Consider the following 9365-nt stretch of genomic DNA (forward strand, 5'->3'; position numbering starts at 1 on the left):
TCAGTCCTTCACGCCTTCTGGTGTGGCCCCTACTCAAGCCCAGGCTTTGAAACGGACTATGTTTACAACCTTTCCCCAATGAGGGCACGATCTCTTTATTCTTTCTCACTTTTTATGATGAAAAGTTTCAAGCATACACAAAATTTGAAAGAAGAGAATCATGAACACCTAAGAATAGAATAATGGACAATTAATATCCTGCCACTTGCTTTATTTCTCTCTCTCTGTCTCTCTCTCTTCCTCGACTTCCTCCTTGGCTTCCTTGATACCCCTCCCTCTGAGAGCACCCGCCTCTCTGCTGCTCCTACTCGGACAGTTCTCTGTCCTTCTCTTGAAGTTAAGGTTTCCTGCTAGCCCACTTCTCTCCTGACTCAAGGCAGTCAGTCCCCTAGGACAGGGGTCCCCAACCTCTGGGCCAGAGACCAGTATTGGTCCATGGTTTGTTAGGAACTGGGCCATGTCACAGCAGGAGGTGAGCAGTGGGTGAATGAGGGAAGTTTCTTCTGAATTTAGAGCCGCTCTCCATTGCTTGCATTACCATGAGCTCCACCTCCTGTCAGATCAGAGGTGCCATTAGATTCTCATAGGAGCGCAAATCCTACTGTGAACTGTGCATTCGAGGGATCTAGATTGAGCGCTCCTTATTAGAATCTAATGCTCGATGATCTGTCACTCCCATCAACCCCAGATCGAAACAAGCTCACTGCTCCCACTAATTCTACATTATGGTGAGTTGTATAATTATTTCATTATATATTACAATGTAATAATAATAGAAATAAAGTGCACAATAAATGTAACATGCTTTAATCATCCCAAATCCACTATCCCACCTGGTCCGTGGAAAAATTGTCTTCCACAAAACCGGTCCCTGGTGTCAAAAAGGTTGGGGACCACTGCCCTAGAACAAGCTCCCTACAACCCATGGCTTCAGCCACTGTGCGTGCAGCTTACATTCTGTGCTTTTATTTATCAGACCTCTCCACTGAGCTTGAGACCTGTAGATCCAGCTGCCGTTAGATACCCCAAAAGGGGCCGGGCGCGGTGGCTCAAGCCTGTAATCCCAGCACTTTGGGAGGCCGAGATGGGCGGATCACGAGGTCAGGAGATCGAGACCATCCTGGCTAACCCGGTGAAACCCCGTCTCTACTAAAAAAAAGAAAATACAAAAAACTAGCCGGGCGAGGTGGTGGGCGCCTGTAGTCCCAGCTACTCGGGAGGCTGAGGCAGGAGAATGGCGTAAACGCGGGAGGCGGAGCTTGCAGTGAGCTGAGATCCGGCCACTGCACTCCAGCCTGGGCGACAGAGCGAGACTCCGTCTCAAAAAAAAAAAAAAAAAAAAGATACCCCAAAAGGACCTCAGACGCAGCATGTCCCTTAGAGCCTACCTGGCCCACCCAAGTCTGTTTCTCCCCCTAGATTTTCCATTTCAGGAATGGCTCCATCCAGTTGCTCCACCAGAAACCTGGGGAGCCTGCTAGGTTTCACCCTCTTCCCTCCACCTGCTGCTTCCAGGTGCTCCGTCCAGTTTTCTGCCTGAAGTATCCTTTTCATTCACCTCCTTCTAATTCCATTGCTAATGTATAAGCTCAGGTATCTTGCTTTTCCTGTACATCAGCAGCCCTCACTTTAGTTCTTGCCTCCGGCCAGTTGTCACCCTCACAGGGATTACTGTAATACCACTGAGGTCATGTCATTCTGCTTCTTGTTTTTCTTTTCTTTTCTTTTCTTTTTTTTTTTTTTTTTTTTTGAGATGAAGTCTCACTCTGTCACCCAGTCTGGAGTGCAGTGGGACAAACTTAGCTCACTGCAACCACCTCCCGAGTTCAAACGATTCTCCTGCCTCAGCTTCCTGAGTAGTTGGGATTACAGGAGTGTGTCACGCCCGGCTAATCTTTTTTTTTTTTTGACAGAGTCTTGCTCTGTCGCCCAGGATGGAGTTCAGTGGTGTGATCTCGGCTCACTGCCACCTCCGCCTCCCAAATTCAAGTGATTCTCTTCACCTCAGCCTCCCGAGTAGCTGGGATTACAGGCATGCCCTACCATGCTTGGCTGCTTTTCGTATTTTTAGTAGAGACGGGGTTTCACTGTGTTGGCCAGGCTGGTCTCGAACTTGTGACCTGAAGTGATCTGCCCGCCTTGGTCTCTCAAAAAAGTGCTGGGATTACAGGCGTGAGCCACTGCACCCGGCCCCATTCTGCTTCTTGTAATGCTTACTGGTTTTTCATGCCCATGGGATAAAAGCCAAGGGTGTTAATGCGGCACGTGAGGACCTCCATGACGTTCCCTACTCATTTCCTTAGCTTTACCTCTTGCTACTCATCCGCCACCTTTCTGTCTTCCAATTGGCTGGGGTTCTTGCTGCCACCCAACTTGTAAGCCCCACATGCCTCAGTGCCTTTGCACGTGTGGTACCCTCTGTCTAGGACTCCCTTCCATGCCTCTGTCTGACTCATCTTTTATGATAGTCTTTCTTATTTTTGTTTCCCTTACTAAACAGTGAACCTTTGAGGGGTGGGGATCAGGGAATTGTTTCTCCTCCTTACCCTCATCACTTTCCAGAAGGCTATTCAATGAAAAGTGCTTGATCAAAGCTAGATAATGAAAGAACTCCCAGCTTTCTTACTGACACAATGTTCCACCATCTGGCATGCAGCCTTTCCTGCATCTTAGGTCTAGGTAAAGTTAAGACATCTTTAAAGCCCGAGCCCAAACACCTTCTCTTCCACAAAAGTATCCCTGCCAGCCTGGGCAACACAGTGAGACCCTGACTCTACAGTAAATAAATAGTTGGGCACGGTGGCACGCACCCGTGGTCCTAGCTACTTGGGAGGCTGAGGCAGGAAGATCACTTGAGCCCAGGAGGTCAAGGCTGCAGTGAACTGTGATCCTGCTTCTGTACTCCACCCTGGGTGACAGAGCGAGACTCTGTCTCAAAAAAGGAAAGAAAAAAAAAAAAAAAAAAAAAAAGACTGGGCACAGTGGCTCGCGTCTGTAATCCTAGCACTTTGTGGGGCCGAGATGGGTGGATATCCTGAGGTCAGGAGTTTGAGATCAGCCTGGCCAACATGGTGAAACCCCGTCTCTACTAAAAAGACAAAAAATTAGCCGAGTGTGGTGGCGGGCACCTGTAGTCCCAGCTACTCGGGAGGCTGAGGCAGGAGAATTGTTTGAACCCAGGAGGTGGAGGTTGCAGTGAGCCGAGATCGCGCCACTGCACTCCAGCCTGGGTGACAGAGTGAAACTCCATCTCAAAAAAAAAAAAGAGAGAGAAAAAAAGTGTCCCTGATTCCACCTAGATGAAAGGAATTGCCTTTCTCTGAAGGCTTGGAGCATTTTATCTAGTCCCCTCGAATTATCTTGGCTTAAGTATTTATGCACCTATATTTTCTCCCCTGCTGGACTGTAAGCATCTTAAATTCAACTCCATCTGTGGATCATTTTCTTATCACCCAAAGTGTCCAGCCCATGGGTGATGTGGTAGATATTTAACAAATTCAGTCAAATTCTACAAACATTTTTTGAGCACTTATATATACCCATCAAGTTACTAGACTGAGGATTCAGAGGTAAATGAGACAAATACAGTGATCTCTGACTTCAGGGAGCTTACAGTCTAATCTAGAAGTCAGACTAGAAGACAAATAGTTACACATGTGATGACTGAAATCCGTGCAGTAGGTGAACTCTTGTAAAGCAAGCAAGGAGAGGCATGCTCTTTGCAGGTCAAATGCAGGGCTGATCTTTTGCCTCTAAATGTTTATTAAGTGTTTTCTTCATATAAAAGTAACCAATCCTCTTGGTAGAAAATTTAGAAAACAGAAAAGTGTAAAGAGGACAAAATACTTTGTGATTCCTATCACTCAGAAAAGCTAACATTTTACCATATTTACTTTTAGTCTCTTTGCTAACTTTGTGGAGTGACTGAAGTCTCAAATTCTTTGAACGGTCTTATTGAGATATAATTCATATACTATAAAATAGTATAATTCATATACTATAAAACTGGAGAACCAGTCTCCATACTGGTAATCTTCACAGATTGTAGGTAATCTTCACAGTCAGATTCTCATCACAGTGTGATTCAGATTTGAATTAGGTGAGTCCGATGGGCACTCAAAGAGCTTAACAGGAGCATCTGTGTAGCAATACTGAGTTCACAGCACAGTGGAGTGGAGGAGCTAAGCATCTGTGAACAATAATAGCTTCAAAATAACGTAGAGAGGTCAGGCGAGGTGGCTCATGCCTACAATGCCAGGACTTCGGGAGGCTGAGGTGGGCAGATTATAAGCTCAGGAGTTAGAGAAGCAGCCTGGGCAATATAGTGAGACCTCATCTCTACAAAAAAAAAAAAAAAAAATTAGCCAGGTGTGGTGGTGCATACCTGTGGCCCCAGCTACTTCAGAGGCTGAGGTGGGAGGATCAGTCAAACCTGGGAGGTCAAGGTGGAAGTGAGCTATGATTGTGCCACTGCACTCCAGCCTGGGTGGCAGAGTGAGACCCTATCTCAATAAATAATAGTAGTAATAATAATAATATTAATGTAGAATGATTTAAGTGCCCTGAAAAAGCAATAACATGGGATAAGTACTCAGAGAAAGAACTGCTTCTAGCCCAGGATGCATAGCAATTGGGAAATCCTCCTTTGAACTAGTCTTGAAGGATGAGTAGGGTTTGCCACGTGGCAAACAGAACCAGAGAGGTGTGGGGCAAAGGAGCCATCTAGTTTAGCTGGAGTGGAGGAAGCTGGAAGGGAAGGCCGGTTAGAAAAAGGTTGATGCAGCTGGGCACAGTGGCGCACACCTATAATCTCAGCACTTTGGGAGGCCGAGGCGGGCGGATCACAAGGTCAGGAATTTGAGACCAGCCTGACCAACATGGTGAAACCCTGTCTTTACTAAAAATACAAAAATTAGCCGGGCATGGTGGCGCATGCCTGTAATCCCAGCTACTGGGGAGGCTGAGGTGACAGAATCGCCTGAACCCAGGAGGCAGAGATTGCAGTGAGCCAAGACCGAGCCACTGCACTCCAGCCTAATGACAGAGTAAGACTCCGTCTCAAAAAAAAAAAAAGAAAAGAAAAAGAAAGAAAGAAAAAGGTTGATGCTGGGTCCTGAATGCTGTGGATGCCATGCAGGGAGTTTGAACACTCTTCTGTCTCATGCACTACAGAAAAGAATAATGTCCGGTATTCCCGTGTTGGATTAACGCTTCTTATTTCCCTTAAGTTGGGCATCCGGCTCTTCATCTAGAATGTATTTCCTTTTTATATCGATGTGTGGCATCTTCCCCCAGACTATAACCTGCTACAAATGCAAGGATTGCCTGCAGAAAATTAGCCTTCATCTATAATTTCATTAATAGAGCCAATCTGTGGGTGCTATGAGGTTCATTTTTTCTTTCTTTCTTTCAAGATGGAGTCTTGCTCCATCGCCCAGGCTGGAGTGCAGTGGCGATCTCGGCTCACTGCAGCCTCCACCTCCCAGGCTCAAGCGATTCTCCTGCCTCAGCTTCCTGAGTAGCTGGGACTACAGGCACATGCCACCACACCTAGCTAATTTTTGTATTTTTAGTAGAGATGGTGTTTCACCATGTTGGCCAGGCTCGTCTCAAACCCTTGACTTCAGGTGATCCACCCGCCACGGCCTTCCAAAGTGCTGGGATTACAGGTGTGAGCTACCAGCGCCCAGGGAGGTTGATTTTTTCAGAATAAAATTTCAACTAAGTCTGACGGTAAAATCAGCTAGTTAATCCCACAAAACTTACAAGAACTGGGGATTTTCCACGTAGAATAACAGGAAAGTAAAACGAAAGAGCGACTTTTTCTCCCCTCAAGGTCAGCAGTGCTTGGCCTTCAGTTCATCTTATGTTCCTTCTCCCTTTCACGAGTTGGCAGGGGCAGAAAATCAAGCGTGTCTAAAGCTGCAGTGTAGGTCATTACGGCTAAAGCTGCTGTGTAGGTCATTACGGAAGAATCATCAACTTGATAGCTTCTGTTTTCCTACTACGAACCTTCATGGGGAAAAGAAAAATCAACATACTCCTCCACTCAGTATAAATGTTAATTCTGGAACACAACTTCCCTCAGTATTCTTGTGGCAAACAGAGAAGCTGAACACAGCTTCCTTGAATGGCTAATTTGTATCACATACTTGTTTGAGCCTTTTGTTTTCTTGGTGTACTTCAAAGAAAAAGGAACACTGTGAAACATTCTGGCACAGCATTTGCATGGATACCCCTTACTCCAACCACAATACCGTATTTCAGAGGCCCCACTAATTGCTGAGGAAAAATTACAGCGTGTACTTTTATTTAATTAATTTATTTATTTAGAGCTGGAGTCTTGCTCTGTTGCCCAGGCTGGAGTGCAGTGGCACAATCTTGGCTCAATGCAACCTCCCCATCCCGGGTTAAAGTGATTCTCCTGCTTCAGCCTCCCGAGTTGCTGGGACTATAGGCGCGTGCCACCACACCCAGCTAATTTCTGTAGTTTTAGTAGAGATGGGGTTTCACTGTTAGCCAGGCTGGTCTCGAATTCCTGACATCAGGTGACCGCCTAGGCCTCCCAAAGTGCTGGGATTACAGGCGTGAGCCACCGCTCCTGGCCTTTAGTTTTAATTTTTTTTGAGATGGAGTTTTGCTTTGTCCCCAGGCTGGAGTGCAGTAGCACGATCTTGGCTCATTGAAACCTCTGCTTCCCAGATACAAGCAATTCTCCTGCCTCAGCCTCCCAAGTAGCTGGCATTACAGGCACCCGCCACAGGTCCGGCTAATTTTTGTATTTTTAGTAGAGACATTGTTTTACCATGTTGGCTAGGCTGGTCTCAAACTCCTGACCTCAAGCGATCTGCCCACCTTAGCCTCCCAAAGTGCTGGGATTACAGGCATGAACCACCACGCCTGGCCTATAGCGTGTATTTTAAAACACTGCCCTAGGCCATCTGTTTTTTGAGAATTTGCCAAATTTCCCAAGTCACCAAAACAGACCTCTGGTTTAACCTGTAAACCTTCAGTTTCCTACGTTCTCAGGACCGAAAAGTCTCCCTTTTCTTTTCTAACAACCCACTCTGTGGGCAATGAAGCAGGTCATTCTGGGAGAGCATCCTGTACTGACACGACATCCCACGGTGCCAGTTAACCGGGATTGTGCCCACTTTGCTACACGAGTTTGTATTCTTTCTTTTTACAGATAAATATCCCCTTGTTCCAACAATAGCATAAAAAAGGGTGTTTTTGTTTTTTAAATGACCTCTTGGTTTGTTTGGGGATTCAAATGCTCAAGTGAGTCTAGTTTCAATTTTTAAAGATCTTAAATCTCTCCCAGAAAGACTTCAATGACCTGTTTCCAAAGTCACAGATTTTTAGATATTAATAGTTAGACTCAAAGTCCAAATTTTCTATTCCAGTTTCTCTTGAGATCAACATAAATTTCATGTTAGAGGTGGGAACCTGGAAAATAATTTTTATTTGCCGGAGAGGTTGGAGCCAGAGCAGCCAGGAGTACAGTCATTAATTTCCTCACACCTGCTTTGCAACACCAAGAGAAAGCCCTTCATTCTGTTTAGGGGAAGAAAAGTACAAGCACAGCTTTATCTATCTGTCTGTCTATTTACTTAGAGACAAGGTCTGGATCTATCACCCGGGCTGGAGTGCAGTGGCCCGATGTTGGGTCACTGCAACCTCCACGGCCTCCCGAGTAGCTGGGGGACTACAAGCTCATGCCACCATGCCCACCTAATTTTTGTAAAGACGGGATTTCACCATGTTGCCCAGGCTGGTCTCAAACTCGTGAGCTCAAGTGATCTACCAGCCTCGGCCTCCCAAAGTGCTGGGATTACAGGCGTGAGCCACCGAGCCCAGCCATAGCTTTCAATACACGCCAGTTAAGAAAAGGTGTAAACATGCCAAAAGTGATTTGACAACTGCTAACTTAGCAGAAAGTGTAGAGGGAAAAGATGAGTAGCAACCACAGAAGGTGCACTTGATATGATTTGATGAGAATACTTTTATCTCTGTGGCTCCCAAACCCACAACCCAGTCTTTTTTTTTTTTTTTTTGATACGGAGTCTTGCTCTGTCGCCCAGGCTGGAGTGCAGTGGCCGGATCTCAGCTCACTGCAAGCTCCGCCTCCTGGGTTTACGCCATTCTCCTGCCTCAGCCTCCCGAGTAGCTGGGACTACAGGCGCCCGCCACCGCGCCCAGCTAGTTTTTTGTATTTTTTAGTAGAGACGGGATTTCACCATGTCAGTCAGGATGGTCTCGATCTCCTGACTTCGTGATCCGCCCGTCTCGGCCTCCCAAAGTGCCGGGATTACAGGCTTGAGCCACCACGCCTGGCCCAACCCAGTCTAATCAAGTGAAAAACGCCAAATTTCAACAGAGGGAGATTCTACAAAACACCTGACCAGTACTCCTAAAAACTGCCAAAGTCCTCACGCCTGTCATCTCAGCAATTTGGGAGACCGAGGCAGGCAAATCGCTTGAGCTCAGGAGTTCGAGACCAGCCTGGGCAACACGGCGAAACTCTGTCTCTACTAAAAACACAAAAAGTAGCTGGGTGTCGTGGCGTGCACCTGTAATCCCAGCTACTTGGGTGGCTGAGGCAAGAGAATCACTTGAACCTGGGAGGCAGAGGCGGCAGTGAGCTGAGATCGGGCCACTGCACTCCAGCCTGGGTGACAGAGGAGTGAGACCCTGTATCAAAAAGCAAAAACAAAAATAAAAAACACCTGCCAAAGTAATCAAAAACAGAAAGTCTGAGAAACAGGAGTCTGTTAATTACCAAGAAGAGCTGAAGGAGACATGACAAGTAAATGTAACGTCGTGTGCTGGATGGATCCTGGAATACAAGTAAGACATTAGGGGAAAACTAAGGAAATAAGAACAAAGTATGGGCTTCAGTTAATAACGTTATCAGTATTGGTTCATTAATTATGACAAATGTACCAAAGTAATGCAAGACGGTAACCATGGGAACTATTATAAGGGGTGTGGAGTATAGGGGAACTCTGCACTGTCTTCAAATTGTTCTGTAAATAATAATCTAATGTAAAGTTTATTTTTTTAAAAAAAGATGAGTGGTCAATGTTGGTTTGTCTCCAAACGTTAATTACAACAGACGTAACAGAATTATTAATACTGTCGCAGCTGGATGAACTGAGCTCAGGTACACCCTAATACAGTTTCAGCGGCCGTAAGAGCAGAGAAAACAAGTGGTTTCTCTTCCCCTATTCCCTTGTCAAAATATATTAAGTGGCTGAGAACTTCCTTGGAAGAAGTCCACATCTCCATTTCTAGTAAGAAGTTTCTAGACTAATACTCAAGCCAAGTGGTGCTGGGATTCTGCTGAAGTAGATTTCTGTGCC

The sequence above is a fragment of the Papio anubis genome, chromosome 17 (genome assembly GCF_008728515.1).
Source record: "Papio anubis isolate 15944 chromosome 17, Panubis1.0, whole genome shotgun sequence".
In the NCBI taxonomy this organism is placed as follows: Eukaryota; Metazoa; Chordata; class Mammalia; order Primates; family Cercopithecidae; genus Papio; species Papio anubis.